The sequence below is a fragment of the Cheilinus undulatus genome, linkage group 6, assembly GCF_018320785.1.
Source record: "Cheilinus undulatus linkage group 6, ASM1832078v1, whole genome shotgun sequence".
Classification (NCBI taxonomy): Eukaryota; Metazoa; Chordata; class Actinopteri; order Labriformes; family Labridae; genus Cheilinus; species Cheilinus undulatus.
Window position 1 is genome coordinate 26,475,435 of NC_054870.1, and position 24,814 is coordinate 26,500,248.

Sequence of the window (24,814 nt, forward strand, 5' to 3'; positions counted from 1 at the left end):
TGACTTCACAATAGCCTTCAAACACATGTGACCTGCAGTGTTTTGTTTAATTTCACCAATTTCAGCTAATCATTTTCCGATGCCTAAGAAAAAACATGTGCATTCAATCAGTAGCTAGCATTGAACTAAAGATGTCACTTATTGGAAGCTTACAGCAGTTGTGCGTAAATAACCAACCTTTGACTGTGAACCACATGGTTTTATCCTCAGAAGCACAGTCTCATTATTTAAATAGCCATACCTCTTATGTACCAGTAAACCCTCTTCAGATGCAATACTTTCACTTTTAGATTATTAAAATACAAAATAGATCTTGAAGTCTTTGAAAGGGTTGGTCGAGTTCAACATTTCATTTTCAGCTCTCCATGATAAAAATTATTTTAGCTCGTGTGTTTATGGTCAGCTGATATAAATGTGTCCATTGTCTGCTGCTGTTACATAATCCATTATGTTCACATTATTACAACTCAGATCTTTGTTGACTCTTTCAGTCTTGCTTCATCCAACTTCCAAAACTTGTGACCTTGATGACAGGAAGTTTGAGAAGCTCTAACAGTTTTCATATTTTACACATGCATTTGGTGAATTGTTTCCAAAAGATGTTTAGCATAGCAGAAAGGTGCTCACCAGACCATGTGTTATACAAGGCCAGAATTGTACACAAAGGTAGTTTTTAGTATTTTCATGTTAAAGTTCAAATGGATGTAAGGCAAACAAGTGGGATTATCAATTTTTCATAAATGTTGTTAGAGCTTAATATACTAGTCGACTTTACAGGTGTATGATGACTCTTTTTGCTTTAAGTTGACTAGTCACTCATCACAGGATTAGCCATTTACAATACCTAATGTGTTGCTCTTTTTTTATTATTTATCAAAGGTTTATGGCACTGTAGGCCATAGCTTACCAATAAATGAGCTTCATCATATTGGCATGTCATAGCAAGCAGCATCATGGTTTGCTTATTATTTGATTGGCAATGTGTTCTGATAGCTGGATCCACCTCTTCTCTTCTGGCGGTCCTAAAGGTGTGCCTTAAGATTCAGTCTTAGGACCTATTTTATTCTCTATTTATGTCAACAATCTGTTTGATCACTTGTCAAATGCCTCATATTATTTTAGCAGATGACACCATTATTTTTTTAGTTATTAATTAATAAATTTGGCAGGCCTTTGAGTCTTCTATCTGCTTTAAGTGTTATTCAGTCTTGTCTTAAATGCTGATAAAACCAAACTCATGATCAATACAAGTTCAAATACAAGTAAGTTACCAGGGAGCATCCCATCAATTTTAACTACACAAGGCTGACCCACTGAGCTAGTCTCAAAACTACAAAATCTGTGTTGTCTTAGCCATCTGAGCAATACTTAGGTTTTTAGAAGGCATTTTATAGGTGGCTTTAGGTCTAAATGGGTTAGATAAAGGCTAAATTAACATAAAATGAAACAACAGACAACAAGAAGATGGCAGGTTAGGCATATAATGTGCCACTCTAGAAATCTAGAGACAGTGCATCAGGGTTGTTTTTTAAAAAAAAATGCTTTATGATATACTTGTTAGGAGTAAATGGATTATGATTTGCAATAAATATATATAGTTGGTTATTTAAAACTATTCCCCTCTGCTGTAGATTGATTCATGATTTCATCAATGACTAATCAGAGTCAAGTTGACTTTTATCACATGGAAGGCGACTCAAAAAATTCTCAAATTGTGCGACCGCTAGTCCACAGTGAAAAAAAAAAAAAAAACAGGATAAATTTTATTTTTACTCACACCATTCACTAAAAGAATTAGCTTTGCCTGCTACCTGAGGCTTGTTTTGGCTAGATTGGTTCATAGGAAAAATAGAAAATCATTGTTCCTGGAGGGTAAAATATGAGACAACAAATCTTTCTTGAGTTGTTGTCTCACTGATAAGAGTATTTTAAAACTTAACCTGAGGGTCTGGAAACCTAGTTAACATTGCAGTGATACTAAGCAGTCACTCTTAAATTGATTAAAAGTTTATGGATTACTGTGACACAAAGAAACATTTCAAATTAAGTAAATATGTCAACTTAAGTCTCTTTTATTTTCTTGGAAAACTGCTGGAAAGTTTCGGTATTTTCATGTGGTTTTACCAGTTGGACCCTAAAAACATCGTCTCCTCTTCCCCCATGTGATTGCACGGCTCATTTTGTTTTGGTGTTGAATTTCCTTTTTCTGGTTCTCATGCCATAGTTTCCTGTCATTGATACGAAGGTCCGATGCTTTCAAAATAATGCTTTCACACTGGGCATCAAGTAGACCATGGATCAGTTTGGTCAGACTCTTTTGATGGGACCAAGCTTCAGCTGTTTGCTCAGGATCATGGTCCAGGGAGGTTTCAAATGTGTCATATTGGTTTGGATCAAACTACGTAGCTGTGAAAGCACCCTAAATCTTTAAAGTGATACTTATAGCTCTTGCTGAGTGATGTTGTGTTTGATGTAGCCCAGTAATACAAAAAGAACTCAAACTACTTACAGTAGTACAGTACAGTATTATACGCCATCTTGTCTTTTCATTTTTTCTATGGGCAGGATTTTATTTAAATGCTTGAAATAAAATCTAACCACATTATTGGATTAATGTGTTTTTAAAACTGTAACTGAAATAACTTAAAACTCCCAAACTTGAAGGCAGAATTCTGCTTTATAAACTGAGCATGTGATTACCTGTCAAATTAGTGCCAACATTGTTTGACAAGCATTACAGCCTTTAGTTGGCTGTGTTTGGCTGCAAATTGTCCATATTTGATTTTCTCAATCAAAAAAAGTATCTTAATGTGAAATGTTTCATGATGTTGTGGGGTTCTTTATTCGTTCATCCATCCTTTCATCCGTCCATTCCTTGTGAATATAAAACCTTAAAAAACACTTTGAGGGAGTTTCCTCAAAATTTGCACAAATTCTCAGTTTCACACGAAGAACTATCTGATTTTGGAGGTCATAGGTCATATATCAAGGTCATTGGCCCTCATTTTCATCCCTTTCTACCAATCACATCACCACATAGACCACACCAGCCCTTATTCTTGACCTCCCTCTACTTGTACTTTCACACAGCAAAAACAGGAGTGTTGAAGTCTCTGTGTTAAACATGTCAGAGGTAATTTTAACTCTCAAAGTGTATTTTTAACACCATTCTGAGTTTAATGGCTTGTTTAATGGTTGGAGTTATTCGCCTGTGTTAATCTCTTTAGAGAGTCAATTGATCTAAACTGTACCCACTGCCATTGAAAATCAAAGCAGAGTTTTCCCATCATGCTCTTGGGCAGAGTGTTTAGATGTCTTTAGATGTGTTTAGTTGTTGCCTGTTGCACAGTGATCACTGTATTATTGTTGTGTTTGATGTTAGATGCTTCTGCATTATGAGTAAAGTTACCCACTCAGTTCGTCACTTCCCAACTATCATTTTCAGTAAATGCTGGTATACTGATTTTCAGACACATGACTTTGCAATAGGTGTTCAGAAAAGGTGGTAATCTTCAAGTATGAAAACTGCATTGCAATATGTCAAAATTAAAATATCAGTACTTTCCAAAGTGTTAATTTAATTCAGAACCAAAAAGGAACTATAAAAACTCTGAAAAGGTGTTAAATTTAACACATCTTGTAATTGTATACCTCGCTGAGGCATATATTATCAGGCAGTTTAGTTCTAGCACTTTTTAAGCAACTCCCATATTGCCATAGTAGTTGCCTACTTTCATCATATATCCAACCATGTGCCTGAAAAACAGTACAGGCTCAGTAAAGATGTGTTTTCAGTGAAAATCTCTCTATGTAACAGAGTATTTTAAAGGTGAAAGGAATATCATATCAGTGTTTACAGACAGAGACAACGGAAAATGATTTTTTTAAACTATTACACATTTTATTAACATTTAAAGTAATGTTATTATAACTCTTATTGACATTATATTTCAGAGATGATAAAAATCTAACAGTAAAATAAGTTCTTCTGTGCTTTTGGCAGCATTTGGATTACTTCAATGTGTGCTGAGATTTTAAATCAGCTGAAAAGTTGGAAAACAGTTTGTAATGCCAAAGAAGCTCAACCAGTTTCTGACCTCCTGCAGGTGTTTCCTGCTCATTTAGGGCACTGTGACAATAAAAATCTAACCTACTGCCTTTCACCGTCTTGTTTTTTTTTTTTCTTCTCTTATTCTGGCAAATGATCCACTGAAGCACAAACTTTTCGTTCCCAAGAACCAGCAGCTGCAAACCACGACACAAAGGGACCGCCTCTCCTGTCACTGCCTGTGGTCACCGCTCACCAGCCTCCCCGTCTCATGATGATGATGTCATAGCCTCGCACTGACTCAGCAGCATCTGTAGCAGAAGAGAAAAACACTGTAAGGATGTAGGGAAACCCTAAAAACTGTAGAATTAATGTACATGAGATGAAATTAGGTTAGAAGTGAGAAAACATTGCATCAGTCAGTTCCTAGGTGGTGTCATAAAGTGGATTATAGGCCTGGTGTGATCAAATAAAACACAACAGGCTAGAAAAGAAAAAAACCAAACACAATTAACTTGAACACACACACAGGAAAAAATGTGTTTTCTGTTCCAGAACTGCAGAGAAGGAAGCATTTAAAATCTCTACAAACAGAGTTCATAATAGATTCAGCTTAGCTTCATTATTAACACTCCTGATAATCCAGTTATGTCCACCGCTGTTATAACTGTCAGTGTTCATTTAATATAACATTAATACCTTAATCTGGCATTAAACAGCCATGATCCCACAGGATGTCAGGATGTCAGGATGTTTTGTAATGAGTGCTTGAGGTAATGCTCTATCAATGATGTGTCACACTTAGAACAAGCGAATGCTTGAAAAGCTAGAGTGACTTATTTGTGTTTCTCAGCTCAGTTTGAATAAATGTTTTTGGATGAAAAGGCCTCCCAAATTGCATCATAGGGTAAAAAAAATAACACTTCCCCCTTTTCCTTTGCATCTCACTGGTTGAATTTAATAAACTAAACTCTCAGACAGCAGATAATCTGGACACTTTTTGTATTGAATATGCTGCTGCTTTTCCTCTTTTGTTTTTCTTTTTTTTTAATCTAGAGTATTGACTAAAATCAAATTAAGAATCTATATTTACTTCCTCTATCCAGAAATTGTAGTTGAACATTTGGAAAGCTACTGTCATATTGTAAGATGATAATAGCCTTTAGAAGCATAAAAACACAAGGTTAAACTAAAAGAAACTTGGCCTCAGGCCAAAACTTAATATCTCCAACATCCCCATTTTTAAGAAAAGAAGAAAAAGGCTGTGTTTTTCAAATAATTTGACCCTGATTTGTCATACCATCTTTTTCACTGGTTTAAAAATTTTTAAAACTCCACTGATAAATGTAAAGGGTGACCAATATCACATATTTATTAAAAAAAAAAAATCAAGAAATATTGGAGATACAAGGTTATGGCCTGACTCAGCCCTATGTAAATCTAATATTTCTTCACTTGAACACCTTTTTAAGATAAGATAAGATAAGATAAGATAAGATAAGATAAGATAAGATAAGATATTCCTTTATTAGTCCCACAATGGGAAATTCCAATTTACTACAGCCAAAAGTCTCGGAGACAAAGCAGGCCAATGGTGACAATAACACAATAGAAATAGAGGACAATAAAAGCAGTGTTACAAGAGCATTAATAAATACAAAAATATGGAATATGAAATGTCAACTTACAAATTATAAATAGTATTTACAAACTGTTATGTACAGGTTGGATATATTACAGATTGGGTGTGGTGGAGATGTAGACCTATATACACAGGTATACATACACAAATATGTTTATATACAAACATTTGTAATGATTATACATATAAATATTAGTTATTGCACAGATTACTTGGAGCAGTTTCTCTTGTGGTTTTCTAATTTAACTTCTGTGTACAGTGTTAATCTCCTCACCTTTATTCAGCAAAGACTGTCAGTGTGATCTACACACACTCTCACACACGCTTGAAAACAAAGGAGATTTTAAGCTATGATTTTGACTGGGAAAAAAAAGAAAGAAAATCCACTCTCAATCACAGACTGTAGAAAATATTGGACAAAGTCAGAGTGACGTCAGCCAAAGCTGTCTTTTGAAGCCAATTTGCAGTGGTTGCCTTATTGAAAATACGGTCTCAAACTAGCTCTTGGTCAGCCAGGACAGAGACAGAGAGGTGGGGCTGAGGCAGGTTTCAGCTGCCTGAGAAAAAGCTGCAACATGCAAATCAGCCAGGCCCCTAATTATGCATAACTCATATCCTTCTTAAAACCAAAACAGAAGGGTTATAAAAAAAATTCTCACCCTCCATACACTCTGTGCCTGTAAAGACATGAACCATTACTTTGAGACAGGCCGTAAACACGTTTATTTCTATCGTAATTCACCACGGAGGTGTGTGACTTCTAGCTTGCCTCTAGTGGACATTCAGGGAAGTGCAGCTTTTTTGAAATTCCACATCAGCTTCATTTTCCTCCACTGAGGTTACCATTAGGTTTGAATCCAGTGATGATGATCAAGGAGATTAAAATTCAAGCTTCATTAACTTTTGTGTTCTGAGTTTAGCAGCAGAAATTTCGGGTTGGGGGGGCATGAGGGTCTTTCTGCTGTGAGGTTGTTGAATTTAGGGTCACTCAGACTATCTAAAACAATGGTAAAACACATAAATGGTTCATACAAAAGTCTTTTGGTAATCACATTTGTCTTTTTGGCTATTTTGTTTGGCTTTAAATTATGAAAATAATTGAAATTGATGTGTATTTTTGACAGCATTATGTCACTTTTTCGTGTGGGTCCGCAGCTCTTATTAGATATGTGGGGTGGGGGGGCTCAGTGGAGAAAAGGTTGGAAACCACTGCTCTAGTGTACAGCTAATGGAGATCTGAATTCAATTAACTAATTGCTATTTAAAGTCAATTGATTGTGAAGCTCTTATTTCCAGTTTACACAAAAGAACAAAGAACAATTTCTCATGTTACAAAGTGTTGTTTTACACAAACAAGGTCTTGAAATCCAAGATAAATTTCCCCAGGGGGACAATAAAGTGTATGGTATCGTAATGTAGATGTGAGTGTTTGGAGGTTTCCTACAGATACATGCTCCTTGCAGAGAAAATAAATGACTACATCAACACAAAACTTGCAGCACATACAGCTGTTTTGATTATAGTACTGTGCAACACAACACTGCAAGAATACATGACTTGATTTAATCAACAAATCATGCACTCACAGCCAAAGACACTCAGCTTTGGTTCAATGTTTACTGTGCGCATTAAGCATCATGACGTATGACGAATCATCGCAGAGCTTGTTAAGTTTTATGAAATGTAGTGAAAAGTTTCCTTACTCTTAAATGACTGATTGTCATGCAGTTGCATGTCTTTTGCTTGCAGAGCTAGATCAGAATAAGACCGTCTGTGACTTTAACTAGCATTAAAAGTCACAAACAGAGCCATGCAGGGTCAGTTAGAATTTCAGAAACTTAAAGTGAAATTATCATAATTGATGACTTCAGATCAGCTTAAGTAGAACAGTGTGAGGGCACTTTGATTTGACCACGCTTTGTTTAGTCATGATGGAACCCGTCTGCTCCGTGTAAACAGATTAAAGAAAAGTGTTTGACTTTGAAGCTCTGCCTCCCTGCTAGAATAAAAGCCTCTCACACTGCTGGCTGTACAACAGACAAACTGACCTTCTCCCCTGAGCTTTCTGCAGCACCGGCAAAGAGGGGAAAAAATTGTGGATCAGGCACGATATCCTGAGAAACTTGGACATTTTTAAAATAAAACTGTTTTTTTTTTTGGACTGTGAATAAAACAATATATATATGTTTTCTTTTTACAAAAATAAGAGAATCATCACAGCAGCATTGTAAACATTTGTAGGCATAACATAACTACGTACTGTTTGAGTGCATCCACTGTAAACGCTGAAGCACTGTTAGGTGTGCAAATTTAATTTTTCAAAGTTGTTATGCTATTTATGTGGCCTTATTATATGTAACATCCATTAATGGACTTTTTAGGGAAAGGAAAAAACTGTGGTAGAGTGAAGAAATACTGCCATTACAGTCTGTTACTGTGCACTGCAGAAATCTCATTCTCATTAGATGATTTTTATCAAATAAAAAGGCTAATTAGAAATATGTAACAAATTTTTGCAAATTACAAAATGTTTGGAATGTTTGGAGTTGTTGGAGTTGTCCCTTCAGGATTTGAGTGTGACAAGGTGTTTATTGGAGACTTTTTTTTAATCTTTAAAAGGATCTTTAGTCTTTTAAATAGAAAAAAAAAAAAAAAGATTCAATCAGGCATTAGTAAGGGTAATGCCCGACGAGGTGTCCAATTATCAAGGGTTAATGGACGACATGGAGGCCTGAACGCCCGTTGCACGGTTGCCTCCGTGAAGTCCATTAATCCCTGATAATTGTACACCTAGAAGAGCATTAACTATGGGCTGAGATTTGTGCCACCAGAAACTGAATTTGAATAATGATATTGAATTGGAATAGTATGATTTGAATTAGAATTTAATGTTTTGAAACTGAATTTATTTGCTTTGAAACTGATTTTTTTTTCTTTGAAACTGAATTTGTTTGATTTGAAATTGATTTTTTGCTTTGAAATCGAACATTTTTTGCTTTGAAATTGAATTTGTTTGCTTTGAAATCGTATTTTATTCACTTGAGCATTCAACTCTATATATATTCCTTATATTCAAAAATAAAGAATTCAAATTCAGTTCTACAATTCAATTTCACAGATAGTTCTCATCTGAGTGGGACTGCCGAAAATACAAGTAGAAGAAGAACTGAGCAGAGCTGGCGTCTTTTCCACGATGTCTCAAGACCAGGGACGGAATAATCAGGTTTGTATTAAGCTTAAAATTATTCATATTTATCATCGTTTACAGGAAGAAAAACGCAATGTAAGTTCTAACATTACTGTAGCTATTGGAGCTAGCTACTAATATGGTTCAGCATAGCTTCAGTCAATATGACAGGGATAGATGCCCACCTAGACTGAAGTAGAAGCCGGCTGGGGGAGGGTGATGGAAATTGTTTCTTTCAAACAGCCAAGTTACCTTAACGCCTTTTAAAATAGTTGGTAAAAATTTTTGCACGCAAGGAAACGCCTGTCTGACAGCCGCAGTGCACCTGTTACTAAACAGGTAAGCGCAGGGTTTCACATCAGTGACCGATTATACCTGAGAGGGATTTTTGCTGACTGTCTGGGCACTTTACTTCATTTCATAAAAGTTTTCTCTCCGTGATCAATAAACTACAAAACAGTCTCAAACAGCAGGGCGCTCCTCGCTCGTTACGCTCCGTCATTATCTAAAAGCCTCATTCATAAACGGAGCACAGAATAGCAAAATAATAACTATTTTCAATGGCGTTAAGGTAACTTGGCTGTTGGGCATTACATGCACTAGAGGAAAATACTGTAAGCCAGCTAAATTGAATTGTAGAACTGAATTTGAATTGAATGAACAGATTTTATTATTTTTTTTTTTTTTCAATTTAAGGAATATATAGAGTTGACTGCTCAAGAGAATAAAACACAACTTCAAAACAAACAAATTCAATTTCAAAGCAAAAAAAATCAGTTTCAAAGCAAATAAATTCAGTTTCAAAACATTAAATCCAAATCATGCTATTCAAATTCAATATCATTATTCAGTTTCTGGTGGCACAAATCTCAGCCCATAATTAACCCGCTTATACCATGGTCACTTGCCGATGAAAATAATTAATAAAACTACTAATTTATAATTTCATATGTTTTGTGATCAAGATAGAAATATTTACTAAAACAACAATTCCTTTCCCCTAGCAACGCCTGAGGGCTTGACTAATAACTGGAATAGCCATTCCAATCCCATAACTTTCTTAGGGAATGTAAAGATAGTTCAGTGCTCCAGTAAACAGGGCGGGCCATAGATATGAAGTCACAACGGAACAAAACCCTAGCCCACTCAGCGCACTTTCTGAACAGATTATCAATGAAAAGACATGAAGACAAGTGAGACTGAGAGTCATCTGTGATCAGACTGTAAACCTGTGCGTTAGCATGAACAGTCATCTGATAGAAAGCTTAGTTTTAGCAGACCAGCTTTTTGAATAAACAGAATAATTATCCCTTCTGCACTACGAGGTCACTGTCGTGAAACAGAGCTGTCCACGCCCTGCAGGTGCTGACTGTCCGTCAGGTACGTCAATATTTATCAGATAGCTATTATCATGCCACTTTATCAGAAGCATTTCCTTTGGCTCTACAATGAAATAACGGCTTCTTTTCTTTTGTTTATGTTATTTGAATCTTCTGGCAATAGTTTATAGCAGTTAGAACAAGAGGGAAGTGAGTTTTTTTTTGCGACACTCACCTCTCAGTGTTAAGGTGAGCCTGGAAACAAGATGTACATCAGATATAGAAGATAAGACCGTCTTACGTTACTGGTCTAAACCTGGAGTCTGTCATTTTATTTATGTCAGTTAAGTGATGGTCGATGCCGGTCCGCAGGCTCCTTAGGCTGGCAGCACTGTACTCCCTGCTCAGAAAATATAACTGTCTTGGGTTGCTATAGTTACTCCTAACGGAGTAACAGCTGACGACTGCTGCGTATTAATTTGGAACAGTGTAATGATTTTTTGGCTGGAATGTGAAGTTCGAATGGTATCCACTTATCAGAAGTTAATGGACACCAATGGAATTAACAGACCCAAACAGAATCGAGTATTCACCAAAACCATGGTATAAATGTCTTTAACTTCCTTAGAGTCCCATTGGTGCCCTCAGTGATTAAAGACCGTCTTACATGTAGGCTACCAAAAAGATCAGTTACACTCTTCCATTAATAACTCAGTGTCTTTTCATAGCCATTACACCAAGCAGACCAGACAGTTTGAAATTTCTCCACCTCAGTGGTGCTGTTAATCATCCTGTTTGGAGCTACGGAGAGAAATTTGTCCTTTGCCCTTTTTAAGAGACCAACATTGTTTTTAGACTCCCCATGAAGCAGTGAAATGAACTAGGATCCCACTCTGAGCACTTTCTGCCACTTTCAACTCAAATATTGACTTTATGTAAGGGTTGAATATAACATGTTTTTAGAGCATCAGCTTGTCTTACATTTTGTATCTCATTGGGTTTATACACCTACCTGGTGCATAAACAAAACTGTCCCTATGGAATTTGCTGATTTTAATTTGATCTGTTGTTGATGTCTTCTGTAAAGCTCTTTGTAATGTCTGTTTTGAAAAGTGATTTGTAAATAAAGGTTATTATTATTTTTATCATTATTATTTTTATCATTATTATTATATGAATACTTTATAAAATTGTGAAAACACTTTGTCTATAAAAAGAATACACTAACAACAGAAAATAACACACTTTGGATAAGAATTCAGTAATACTTATTTGGATTTTTACTATATTGAAGGGTCCTAAAGTGCAAATGGTGACGCTCCATTCAAGCTAAAGCCACCACAGCTTCCATCACTCATAAATGATTGTATAAAAGTTCAGAAATTTAACAGAGCTGCGCTTCCACCGAAGGACGAAGATGTATTTCTATGATGAATAATTCAGTGAAAAGAGCTGGATGATCCAGTCTGATTGATGAGAACCACTTTGTCTTCCTGCCTGATAAAGTGGATCTGCATTTAGCTCTCTCTGGAGTTCATTTATCCTAGAGAGAGTGACAGGATGCTTTTAGTGGATATTTTTGGATATATAAAATTAACTATCTTCATTTTGTAATTGATCTGATGATTAAATAAATAAAACAAAAAAAGGTTAGGGAATCCATAAATTTAATACATAGCCTATTCATGATGCACTATTTTTCAGTGTTCTTTCAAAATGTGTTATTCCCCTTCAGCTCATATCTTACACTCACTGACTTTAAACAGCCTGAGTGTGAAAACTAATGATTGCGTAGTTGTGGATCAGGGGTTAAGCCATAGGTTTTCTCTTCTTTATAAATCATTTGATGATTCATTCCTGGTGAGAGGAGACGAGCCAGTTTGATGTGTGAGCAGATGTTCTGTCTTGTCGTCCCTGTTGATGAAGTGAAAAGGTGCGTCAGGGTAAAGCAGGTTTGACAGTATTTAACAGCAGCTGTACGAATTGGCGGGAGATCAAAGGTGGAGGCAGGAGACTTGTGAAGCTGATAAGTCATTCTTCTGACAAAACTGTGTTGTTCACTGCCCAGTTTCTGCGTCATTCAACTGGAGAGTGCTGTAATTTAGTTAATTGTCTAACACAGCCTTAAGGTGGGAAACCAGCAGGATAGAGCATCACTGAAGCTGATCTAGATTCTTCTTTGGTTTAAAGATTTTATTTGTTTGTTTACTCTGACACACCAACATGGAAATTTAAAACAAAAGCTACAGTATGAAAAAAATGTGACTGTGGCCTGAGGTTTTTCCCCCTCTTGGTGTCACAAAAAGACTTAATGGAAAATCTTTGTATTTTGATCACACCTAAAAGTACGATGGTAATAATTGGTAACATCATGGGTTCTGTCTCCACTAGTTGTTACATCCTGGCTGGTCTGATGACAACTAAACAGCTCTAGATTTGGCAGGTTAAAATGTATCTCTATATGTCAAGGAACCCTTTGTGATTGGATATTTTTCTGTGATTGGTGAATGCAAAATACATTAAAATAACCAACTGATACGAAATAAAAAAAAACAAAACTGATGCATACTTGCAGCGGAGAGGGAAAGTGATAAAACTGACCAATATATTTGGGTTATGTATGGTCCTAACATCAACAACCCCTCCACTAACAAAGTTCATGGGCCCTTTTTTGATTGGAAAAGAATCTGTAATTTGTCTGTAGTATTTGAGCTGAGTTTTTGAGTAGTATTTACACAGCTGATAAATTCTTATAAGACACAGCAGATAAGTATTAAATCAGACATTAATAAACAGGTATGTGGCTCTTGACATGTACTCTCTACCACACAAATATGGATAAACACATCCAAGACTACCTTCTGATCTAGTGCAAGGATTCAGATCTGAATGTACTCTAAATACATCATGGGTGAATTTACAGCCAAACTTAAGGTAGTTCTCTTGTGATCAGATCAGACATAATGTTAACATCAGGTGTAAACAGGGCCTGAGTATTCTGATTATTTGAGTTTACTCTGATAACACTGGACTCCTGCTTTAGAAAAACATTTGTTAATATTGTAAGATTTGTGTGGGTCCTACCACCACATTTTTATTGTACAAAAAGATGCTGCAGAGCAGACAGCCATCATGATAACGATAGTAAAACATAACCTTGAGAAAAGTCTCCGTTTACTCACTTAACCCTTATCAGTAGCTTTTCTAAATGCTTCATCAGCAGCTGTTATTCACATCTTTATAGTTCTTGGCTCTTGGTATTGCTTCTGTTGCTGGGCAGTCTCTCTCTAAAGTCCCAAACACACATTTACAAACACACACGTGTGTCATGTATGAGCTTCTAGTGCTGGCACATGCTTTTTTTGGCCCATCTGACGCCATGACACTTAAAGTAAGGACCATTAGGACTGTGTGATGAATGGATGGACTCCACTTTAGATAATTAATCTGAGCTGCTGCATCTGCACTCACTGTCAGTCAGTCGGCATCACGGAGTCAAAGAATTGGTTAAAATGTAAACTACAGACCACAGAGGGAGAGTTAAAAGATGAGAGGAAACAGCCTTTGGTAAGGTAAGCCTTCACAAAATTTCCACTGGTGGCTGGGTGTAAAAACTGCCTAATAAGTTTTCTAATGCATGGTCAAAGTTGCCATAAGGGGGGGATAAAGGGGGAGATCTCTCTGGGGCCCAGCAAAATGGGTGGCCCATGGAGGTCAGGAACATCATGGTTCATTGTTAAGTTAATCTCTGATAACCATATTCATACTTAATCTGAATAAAAAACAAAAATAAATTGTGTTTTTTGTTTGTTTGTTTTTTTCTTCTTTTTAAATGATGTTGAAGTATGATATAGCGTTTTTCAAAATGTAAATCCCTTAGACAGAATTACCTTTTTTCGGTAATGTAGACTAAACATAGAGAGTTATGTCAGGCTTAATAAATAAATAAAGTGGAAAAAAATCATGGTAATAAATGGTGAAAAGTGGTTAAGGAGGCAAAAATGGGATAAAGCAGCAACTATGGGTTAATAAAGGCAAAAAAGAGGCAGAAATGGGCAAATATATTTGCTACTGGTAAAAAAAAAAACTGCTAAAAGTGGCAAAAATGGTTTATGAGAGGCAAAAGATGCAAAAATAGCTTAAAAGTGATCAAAAAAAGTGGCAAAAATGGGTGTCTCAAGCGATATCAAGGGGTTAAAGTGTTTGAAAAATTAGATAAAAGTGGTAAAGATTGATGGTAATAAGTGGTTTAAGAGAGGCAAAAGTAGGGCAAAAGAGGCAAAAATCTGCATAAAAGCAGTAAATATGGGTTAATAAAGGCAAAAAGAGGTAGAAATGGGCTCACAAAAGGGTGAAAAGCAGTTAAAGTAGCAATAATGGGTTATAAGTGGCAAAAGTGCCAACTATTCTCTCTAAGTAGGCTTTTTCAGAATCACCCATTTAAAGAAAAACAGTGAATACTATTTAGTAATGAACATGCATGGTGTTAGGTTCAAGACAGCAGAGCAGGGCAGGTTCAACGGACATTTTAAACCCTGTGAGAGATGTTTATTTTTACGACATCTTACATGTTTTTCTTTTTCTTTTTCTTCTCTACAAAGAAATGGTAACTTCTTGTCTTTTGGCTTAGTTCTAATATCTTGCTGTTGTTTGATAAAAGTAAGAACAGGAGGGAAGAGTGTGAGACCACTTGGCAGCGCTCACCTTTCTGCAAATGTTCATGTGAACGCACTTAATAAGACAAGGTGTGTGCTCGTTTTTAAAACAAGTCGCTGGTTAGACATGAGCCTTTCCAAATCCCAGCCCCGCCTGCTGCTTATGCCTTCAGTCCGTGTATGACTCTAAAGAAAGGTTCATTTATGAGCTCTCTCTCTCTCTCTCTCTCTCTCTCTCTCTCTCTCTCTCTCTATATATATATATATATATATATATATGCAGTGCTTAAATTCATTTGACCACCTGTCATTTTTGTCTCAAAGACTATCCAGCATCATGAAGTGTTTTAATGCGGACTCTTTCATTTTCAGTGACCTCTCCATGTTTTACCATTTTGAACAGGAATGAGGAATTTCAAACTAAATTCACCTTTTTATACCCAAATTTGAGCTGGTTCACTGGGCTTCTCTGAGAAGTCATAAATTAACCAAGCATAACATTCAACCACTAAAACTCATTTGTCTGTTCAGAAATGCAAGTAAATAACTATCATTTGACATATTAATCAAGAAATAATAATGTGCTTGACTATTTTTTCAGTTTTTTTGTAAATCAGTAAATTTGAAAATTCATGGATAACAATAATAATGATATTTTAGCATTAAAAATATCATTTGGGTTAAAGAGCTTCTAAATATTGGTGTATTAACCATTGCAGAAACATAAAAAATGAATACTATAACTGGGAGTAATCAGGCAATAGTAATAAAAGATGCAGCGTGTTTACATGCACTTCAATAACCTTTTTCTTTAAAAACCTTGTTTACATGGTTCTGTCATTTGTCAGATTTCTTTCCACAAGTACATGACATAAAATTCAAACTTCCTTTTGTTTTAAAGCTCTTACGGTTGCCGTACAGCATTAATGTGTTTTTTTGCTGATTGCCATAACACACATGGCATGAGCAATCATCTTTTTTACACAGGAGTCGTTAGACGTGCAAACCATGCTTATGTGCTCTCCTTCTTGGCATTGTCTCTATGAACAGGAAAAGGTGAAAAGCTTTAAATCAGGAAACATCTGCTTGTTGGTCTCCTTTCTGTTCCACTCTAGTTAAATCCTGGAATCTGGATGCACATTTGATGCAAAAGTTGTGCTTGAGGAATTCTCCCATACAGACTGGAGAAAAAATTTCAGAAAAAGTCAAAGTGGTACTGGTGCTTAATAAAGCCTGAGAGCATGAATACAAGTTGAGTATGCAGTGAATGCTCCATGCACAAAGAGAGGGATATCCTGGGGCAGTTCAAGAAGCAAGCAAAAGCTACCTGAGGGAGAGGACAGTGGTTCGAGCATGAGCATAAAGATTTGAGCCGGCAGATTTTGAGTGTTTTTTTTTTTTCCATTTTAATTCAGAACAAAATCAATAAGTCATGTTCTCAAAACATTAAAAGGAGTTTTGCAACAATTCTTTCCAGTACTTTAAGATTTATTGTCGAGATGCATTGTTACAACAAACAATAGTTGCTACTTTTTGTGCCAGGTTTATTTTTTATTTTTTCTCAAAATGTGTAAATCTGGAACATTCCTTGGTACAATATTTACATAGCATACACAAATTTTAATCTATTTAGACCATTAATATGCAGGGTTCTCATGCAGTCAAATTGTTAAATATACTGAAATTAATTTTCACTGGACCGAAGTGATAAAGTGCTCTTTGATTATGCACATCATTACCTTTAAACTTGATTTCTAAGTATGACAGCTGTACCTTCATCATAGCATCAGTCAGATTTCCCATGTGATTTCAAACATCAGAGAGAGTGGACTTCAGGGTCAGTTGGAAGTAAGTGTTTTTTTTTCTCAGTGTGTTAAAAGTTGATTGTGACCGGGGGGTAACGGACTCCAGTCTGAGCTTTTAAGACTTTGGCAGGAACATGGACCCATGCTGTGAGTCTCCTAGGTGGTCTTGGCCTGATGTTGTCCCAGTGCAGCGCTGTGTTCGTACTGGTTTATAATGAAGTTTTTTTTGTTTGTTTTTTAACTGAACTTTCACAGGCAACTGACATAAAAAAATAAGTTGTTCAAAGGAAGCAAGACAAGAGAGCTCACACTGAGTTTCCTTCAGTTACATCACAGCCGTGCTTAACCTGCACACAGAAACTGAGGCATTGTGTGGGAGGATTTTTTATAACTTTTTTTAAAAGATTTGGTAAAAGAGGTCATAGTCTTCCCAGCTCAGCTGAAATTATCCTAACGTTAACTCAAAAGAAAAAAAGAAGCCTGTATTATGTGATGATCAAGGTAGATCTGATCAGACTTATCTGGAGCACTGATTATTATCATCCATGTCAAACTCCTACCTGGTGAGATTTATTAAGACGGTCTCTACACCAGTTTGTCAGGACAGATGGCTGTTATGAAGACCAGTCCAAAAGTTCAGCAGCTTAGATCTGTAAAAGAAAAAAAAAATACAGCTTCAATAAATCATTTAGCCTAAAACTTAGTTCTTGTATACTTTATAAAAGCAATAAATAGAAATTTGGGGATTTGCTTTTGGTTGTATTATGTTCAAGTGTTTTGTAAGTGCCAAGGTTATAAAAGTTTTGGATTTTTCATTGGTTTTTATTTTTATTTTGTTTTCACTTTCTGTGTTTGATCTCAGTTTAGTTTTTATTAGTTTTGACTGCTGGTTTGTTAGTTTTTTTTTTTTCTTTTTTTTCCAAAAATGCTTTGTTTTAGTTTAGTTTTTATTAGTTTTATTGTCTGTTTTAGTTTTATACAGATAGATGTTGGGGCTGAGTAAGCATCATACATCTTTAAAAACCATATTAAAACAGGGTACTCTTCACTTTCCATTTTTTTTACTTAATGATGTTTGAATACAACTCCAGACAAAAACATTTTGTCTCCATTTTTATTCTATTTTAGTTAGTTTTGTAAGCGCACAATACAGTTTTAGTTAGTTTTTGTTTTTTTGGTAAAGCCTAGTCTTAATTTAGTTTCATTTAACTAAAATGATTTATGAATTTTAATTTTAGTCATTTAGTTAGTTTTAGTTAACTATGACAACCTTGGTAAGTGCTGCAATCAGTTCAAATAACAACAGCAGCACACATTCAGATGGTTGTTAATCATTTATCACCTCATACATTAAAAAAATCTTTAAGGGAAAAAGTTAAAGGACAAATAGCTGTTAGGCTGCACATATCACAGTCATAGTCACAGTCACAGACAGTCACAGTCTGCATGTTACAGTGTGATCATCTATTAATGACTTATGTTGTTAAATAAAAAGCACCCTATTTCAACCAGTCTATTAAATGTTTCTACCCATCCTACATTTACTTATCTACACACGGTGAAAACACACTAACAGAAAAGTCTGGTTTGGTTGGTAAAAGATTCAGTGGGTTGTTTGTTCCCACCTGTCTCATAACCACTGCATGTTTGAATGCCTTTATTTAACGTTAGAACTGACTCATAAATGTCTGAAACGTGTGATTAGTACAAAGTTGTGTAGGGGTTAACACACTCTGCAGAAGCATGCACACTTCACACATCATATTTATCAAACCTCTGTTAAACTGCAACTACACCCAGGAAATTCATTCAAATTTTTTCCCACAGAATTGTCTTTTTCTGTTTGAGACATAAGAATGTTCTCATCACTAGAATCAGTCCCATCTCTCATAAACCACTGAAAGATGCAGGATGACTGCATCTCATTTCAAGATCAAATAAAATATATCAAATTTAACCTCTGGTTTTAAGCAGCACCCGTTTATTCTAGTGTTAATGTATTGATCACGACTAATTAAAATCTATACTTAGTGTGTTACTTTTTAAATTGTATTGCATGCTTTATTTTCCCTTTCAGCAAACTCTAGTTAAGATACTGCAACATTACTGCTCCTTAATGTCTCATATAACTTTAAAAAAGTCAGATAGCTCAGTTGATGAGTAAAAAGTAATCTGCATTTTATGTTATCAGACATGTACCTTTTGACTGTTCCCCTATTTTCCTTTTCAATCCATAACAAGTTCTCTTTTCCATGTTTTACTCAATGTCATAGTTTTAGTCTTTGACACAACTGTACTGACTGGCACCTACACCCAAGCCTGGGGAGGGTAAAAAGGCCTGATTTGATTGGTTAAGACTTCACGCAGTGGTAGTTTTATGTCTGGAGTCGTAGCTTTGGTTGTCAGGTGTAGCCTGTTTTAATATGTTTTTAAAAATGTATGATGTTAACTCAGCCCTGACATTTATCCAAAAAAACTACAACTAACACTTAAACTAAGGCCTCGTCCACATGGAGACAAAAAGGATATATTTCCGTTTCATTTTGAAAACGTTTACTGTAAACATGGGACCGTTTCAGGAAATGCCTGCATAAGCATGGAACCGCTAAAAACACTGTAGTATTTATGCAAAGCCTGTAAGTGGTGCTGTAACACTTCCACTGAAATGCACCAAAACAGAGAGGAAGATTACGGAGCATGCGTGTTAAACACGAACACATCCCTGTAATCCACCATTAGTGCTTTGGCTTTTGGCTTTCACGCATGTGGCTTAAGTGTGCCGTGCAGCGCTATGTGTGAAGTAATCGTTTCAAGAAAGAAGCGGTTGGCTGTCCACACGGAGACGAAATGGTAGGCATGTACAGATTTGTTCACCCTGGGACCTGGTTTCAAAAAGTAGCATTTACGGCCTCCCAGAACGCTGTGTCCGTGTGGATGAAATGCAGATACAAGAAAAGTTTTTTTGCGTATACTCCTGAATTCGTCTCCGTGTGGGTGGGGCACAAGAAAAACTAAACTAAAACAAAGCATTTTGCAAAACCAAACTAACAAACCTGCAGTAAAAATAATTAAAAGTACACTGAATTGAGCACAGAAAGTGAAAACAATATAAAAAATGAGCTGTAAATACTATTTGTAATTTTAAATTGTAAGTTACATTTTTATGTTTCCTTTTATGTTTCCTTCATTCATTGTACTGATTTAATGCTCTTTTCACTCTCTTGTGTGCTTTGTTTACACCACTCTTGCTGCTGTAAATTGGGAATTTCCCCCTGTGGGACTAATAAAGCAATATCTTATCTTATCTTGAAAAATGAAAAACTATTATAACCTTTATCTACACAGTTACCTTTAGTGTCAGGCAGTTGCAAACACAAAATGAAACAAAAACAGTTTAAAATACAAAGTATTGAAGATTCAAAATATGACAAGAAGATTACTTAAAATTAGTGCTGAGAATACTCACTATTAAAAAATGTAATCATTTAACCTTAAATTATGCAACAAATATTCAACCAAAGCTACAAATGTTCATTTAGTCAATTATCTTTACCATACATGTTGTGTTGAATCATGTCATAAATCATTTAGTGATTCATATTGATATGAGCTGTTTCTTTTTGAAAATGCAACCAGCTTTTGAGATGTCCAATGAATTTTTAGGATGGAAAAAATATGCACTGAAATGCTCCTCAATATGGAAAAAACTGCAAATGGTATAAAATATCACGGTTAAAGGACAGTGGTGCTAAACTGGTTTAGCCTAGGGACACATGTTCCATAACGGCAATAGACAACCCACATTTCTGGTACTTTTCAATCATTAGAATTTCTTCCAAAAATGTTGCTGTTTAGGCCCAAGAGGAAGAGTCCTGATTGTGCCAAACTTTTTTCAATAGAGAATTATGGAGGCCACTGTACTCTTGGAAATGTTCAGAAGAAAATTTTAAAACAAATGAAGGGGTTCTGAATGCACTGTATAAAGAATAAACAATCCTGGAAATATTATAGAAGATCTTAAAAGTTTATGGGAGAGATTCCAGTTAAAACCGAAAATCCCCAATATTCCAAAATGTTTCCTTTGAAAATTCCTGACATATTACTGGAGAAGAAAGTTGAAGATTTCTGGAGAAAGCTTGAAAATCCCTTATTCCTGGGGAAATTTCCTTAGATTTAGAGGAAACATTCCTGAGAAGAGTATCAAAAGTTTCAAAGAAAACTTCCCCCAAAAAGTGTAGGGAAACTCCTTCAACTTTTGGGAAAATTACTTCAAGTTTCATTAGGTAACTATAGAAGAAAATCTTCTTAAGACTTAGGGCAAATTCAAGAGGAAAATTCTTAAATATCCACCCATCCTTCTAATTTCCTACACTGCTTATCTCATCCGTGGTTGCAGGTGGTTGGAGATTAGCCCTGCTGTCACTGGACTGAGGGCGGGGTGTACCCTGGACTGGTTGCCAGCCAATCACAGGGCTAAATTCTTGGATAATTAAAAAAATGATGCAAAGCTTTTTTTATTTCCTCTCTGCTGTCAAAAGCTTAAAAAGTAGAGCAAACGCAATAGAAAGACCCTTAGATAAATGTGTGGCCCACTGAAAACAGCTCTGCAACCCAATTTTGGGTCTCGACCCACATGTTGAGAACCACTGATCTAGGAAACCAAAGCTTAAGATTACATCATTCAACTTAACCATCATCATACATATATGAAACAACAAAATGCAATGTACATTTACACAATATGTTAAAAAACTGCAGTTATATGGAGTATACCCACATCATTTTTAGCCTCTACAAAGTACACCCACTTCTTAATAGAGATTATACCCAATAAAGATGATATAAATTAAGACTATACCCACTTCTGCACGGTACAGCTGCATATCACAGATATTTGAAGTTATGTTCCTCGTATGGAAAAATGTTACAATGCAGCTTTATTCACTCTAGCAGGTATTACCAATATGTAAATGGTAGAAAGTTGTGCAGTTAAGTGTATTTCAGTAATACATGCACAGCCATGAAGGTAGCTGGCTTATAATCCTTAACCCTTCCATTTTAGTAAATGAGTTGTGTTCTCAGAGTTTCCAACAGTGTCATGTTTTGGATGTTTCTCACAGTAAAGTGAATTCACAGTTCTCATGTTTTACTTTGACACATGAGGCAATGTCTGAAAAGCCATCCCACACAGGAGACAGATGCAAAGAGGCCCCTGTGTGTGTGGGCAGCGATTTCACTCGACCTCTAGTCTGTTTATATATGTGAGTGTGTGTGTGTGTGTGTGTGTGTGTGTGTTTGTGAAAGACTAAGGAGACAAAAAAGAGCAGATGAAGATCTCATGTATCTGCTGAGCTGTGAATTTCTGATCTTGATCTCTCATCTGTGACTTTTGATGGGTATTTGTGTTTTAACACAAATTAACAGCTTTAATTTCCAAATGGCACCTACATTATAGTCCTGCTGAGACAGGAATTTTTCCTCAAGAACTCAGGTTAAAAAACATTTTACTGAGGTTAAGTGCCTTAAAACAAGAAATGACAGCTGCTTCTTTTGATGTCATCCTTTCATCTTATAAAGGCATCACCAGTTCTCAGCATGAAACAATCAACCTCTCACTTTTCATAGGCTACTAATAGAATCCAGGAATACAATATTTTGCCCTCTGCAGTGCTCCTCTGTTAAATTCTCTGTGCATTTTTAACTTTTTGTAGCTGAAAAAGAAATTCGGTGCTGTGTCATACTTCCTCTGCGTTCTGTCTCTGTTCTTCTTCTCATGTTGTCATGTACAGACAGTCAGGGGATGAAACAAGAATCCTGCCTCAGGGTCACTGTCTGCATCAATATCATAAATAAAAGAAAAAAGACTTCACATTTCCAGTTTCTTAACCAAGTTTTACGTTTAAACATTACCTTGTTTGAGCTCTTATCCTAAAATTACCTCTGAGTGACAAAGATTGCAAAACGCCATCCCGCGTCTCATACATAAAGGTGTGAAGAGTCGGTGCATTTTTTACAGCGCTGCAGGCTCAGGTGATTCATGATGGAAACAAACAGACTATTGTTTGATTTGTACTTGGAAATTACCTCCAAGAATGAAAACAAATAACAATGTCAATAGCATTGGTTCTCAACTGGTTTGGTATCAGGATCCACCACCTTCTCATGAGAAATCAAGGCCAAATTTAAAACATAATAATTCAACCATCCAAGTACATGAAATGAAAAATGCTGCCATTTGGACCTTAAATGAAAGAAAAAATACTGAATAAAGAGACAGGACTGAAAAACATATTTAACTAGAAAAGCACTCGGAGAGCGCAGACCTCTGCCATTAGCCCTTTCTCCCAGTAGTAAAGAATCTTCAGAATTTTCTCTTTATGTTGCAATAACTGTTTTTTTTTTTTTTTTAATGTGAAAGGGAAATTAAAAAAAAGATGAAACCTTGAGGAAAAAGACCAAAAGGGCTTCCATACATCAGATTTTTTTGTAAATTTTATTTTATGCCATGCATTTGTGACCCAATGGAAACAGCTTTGTGACTCTCTTTTGGATCCCAACCAAGGATCCCAAGAACCACTTTTTATAGGATTGAAAAATTAAAACTTTTGATTGAGAAGAGGGACATTTGATATTTTGATTTTTCCAGTTTTGGTAACACTTTATTTTAGTGGGCCTTAATTACCTAGTAATTCTATAGCAATATGTGTAATTATACAGTAATTTCTCAGGAACAAGGTGGTAATTACCTAGTTATAAGTTGGCATTTTACCAGGTTATGGTATTAAGGAAGTAATTATGTTGTAATAATGTATTAATTATCAAGCAATTCCTTGCAATATTGTGGGACTTCTCTGGTAATAAGGTAGTATTTTACTCTTACCCTAACCCCCTAGCCCTGCCCTAACCTTATCCCTAAAAATTTATTGAAAATTATTCAGGAAGGACTAACTTTAATTTAGTCTGCAAAAGTTAAGCAATTTCAAGCAACTTATAAATAAAATTGTAATTTTGTTTACAGAGAATTAGTGATCAGTGAACTGCCACAATATTACAAAGGTTAAAGGGGCTCTATGTAAGATTTTTGCTTTAAAATTTCCCACTTTTGGGTATATAATGGTGTGCACTTTATCCCGATGTGAAGAATGAGGCTCTTTATGTCTTCCTTGTTGGCCTGTATAAGCCTGTGGAGTCATTTCTCTGTGAAGAACTCGGGCCGAATTTTCCACGAAATCACAATGAAAGTGACGTCGAATACTATGTAATGCGCGCACCCTCTTGCTCCGTTTATACCTGACAACGGCGTGTTGAATGGAGAAGAGAGAGAGAGAGAAACGGAATGGAGAAGGCTGCTCAGCCCAAACACCAACACAAACTCCGCGAAAACATAAAAAAACAAACAAAAGTAGTTTCATCTGCTGAAGCCCGTCAAACTAAAAGAGAGTGTGACCGACGCAGGAGGAAATCGAGGGTAAATATTGGTGGAGCATTTGAGAAATGGAGGGAGCCTCGCTCGGCGCTTGGGATAAATACTGATCCAGAGATGGCCGTCTTTCTGTTGAAAGGTAAGGCATCACTCCGGACCATGAAATACAATGTAGTGTTTTATGTTCTATAAACTATCACGTTAGCTTGCTTATGAAGATGCTATCCAAACAACAAGAACGTCACGTTGCTCATTTAGTGTTTTCCGAATAATATTGCTTCTTCTTCTTGCTTCCTGGCACTGGACTCAACTTACTGAGTTTATGTTTTGATACTTAGTCCATAAAATATCTTCAAAACATAATTTAGGTCAACTGATATCCTCGATTAAGGCACCATTATCAGAGCTAAGCAATGTTAGCCCTGTTGGTTCTGCTGGACAGCTCAACTTCACTTACCCCCCTGTGTACAGGATGCAGGTAAATCACCTTGGTCTGGTGTGTATCAGCTGATAAACCAGAGGCTCGTTCATGAGCAAGGAGCACACCGTCGTGGACGAGCAGCACAATATTGTTGCAGTTTGCCTAATGGCCCGTTGTGTTGCTAACAGGGCCTTTTTTCTAAATTTTGCATAGAGCCCCTTTAAGGTTCGGTAGGATAAGAGTGCTGTGAGGGGAATGGGCTTCTCAGGGACAGTGAGTATTAAAACATACTAAAAACCTCTCCTTAAAAAACA

General features: G+C 36.1%; 1 long non-coding RNA gene across 2 annotated transcripts in view; it reads right to left on the bottom strand.

Moving 5' to 3' along the window:
* Nucleotides 1–3,983: 3,983 nt before the first annotated feature.
* The window catches only part of LOC121510951, a 116,332-nt gene continuing 95,501 nt past the window's right edge, over nucleotides 3,984–24,814 (bottom strand). For both annotated transcript variants that reach the window (XR_005992008.1, XR_005992007.1), the window contains 2 exons: nucleotides 17,217–17,306; nucleotides 3,984–4,359 (listed from right to left, as the gene is read on the bottom strand). This is a non-coding gene — a long non-coding RNA (uncharacterized LOC121510951). The remainder of the gene's footprint in view (nucleotides 4,360–17,216; nucleotides 17,307–24,814) is intronic.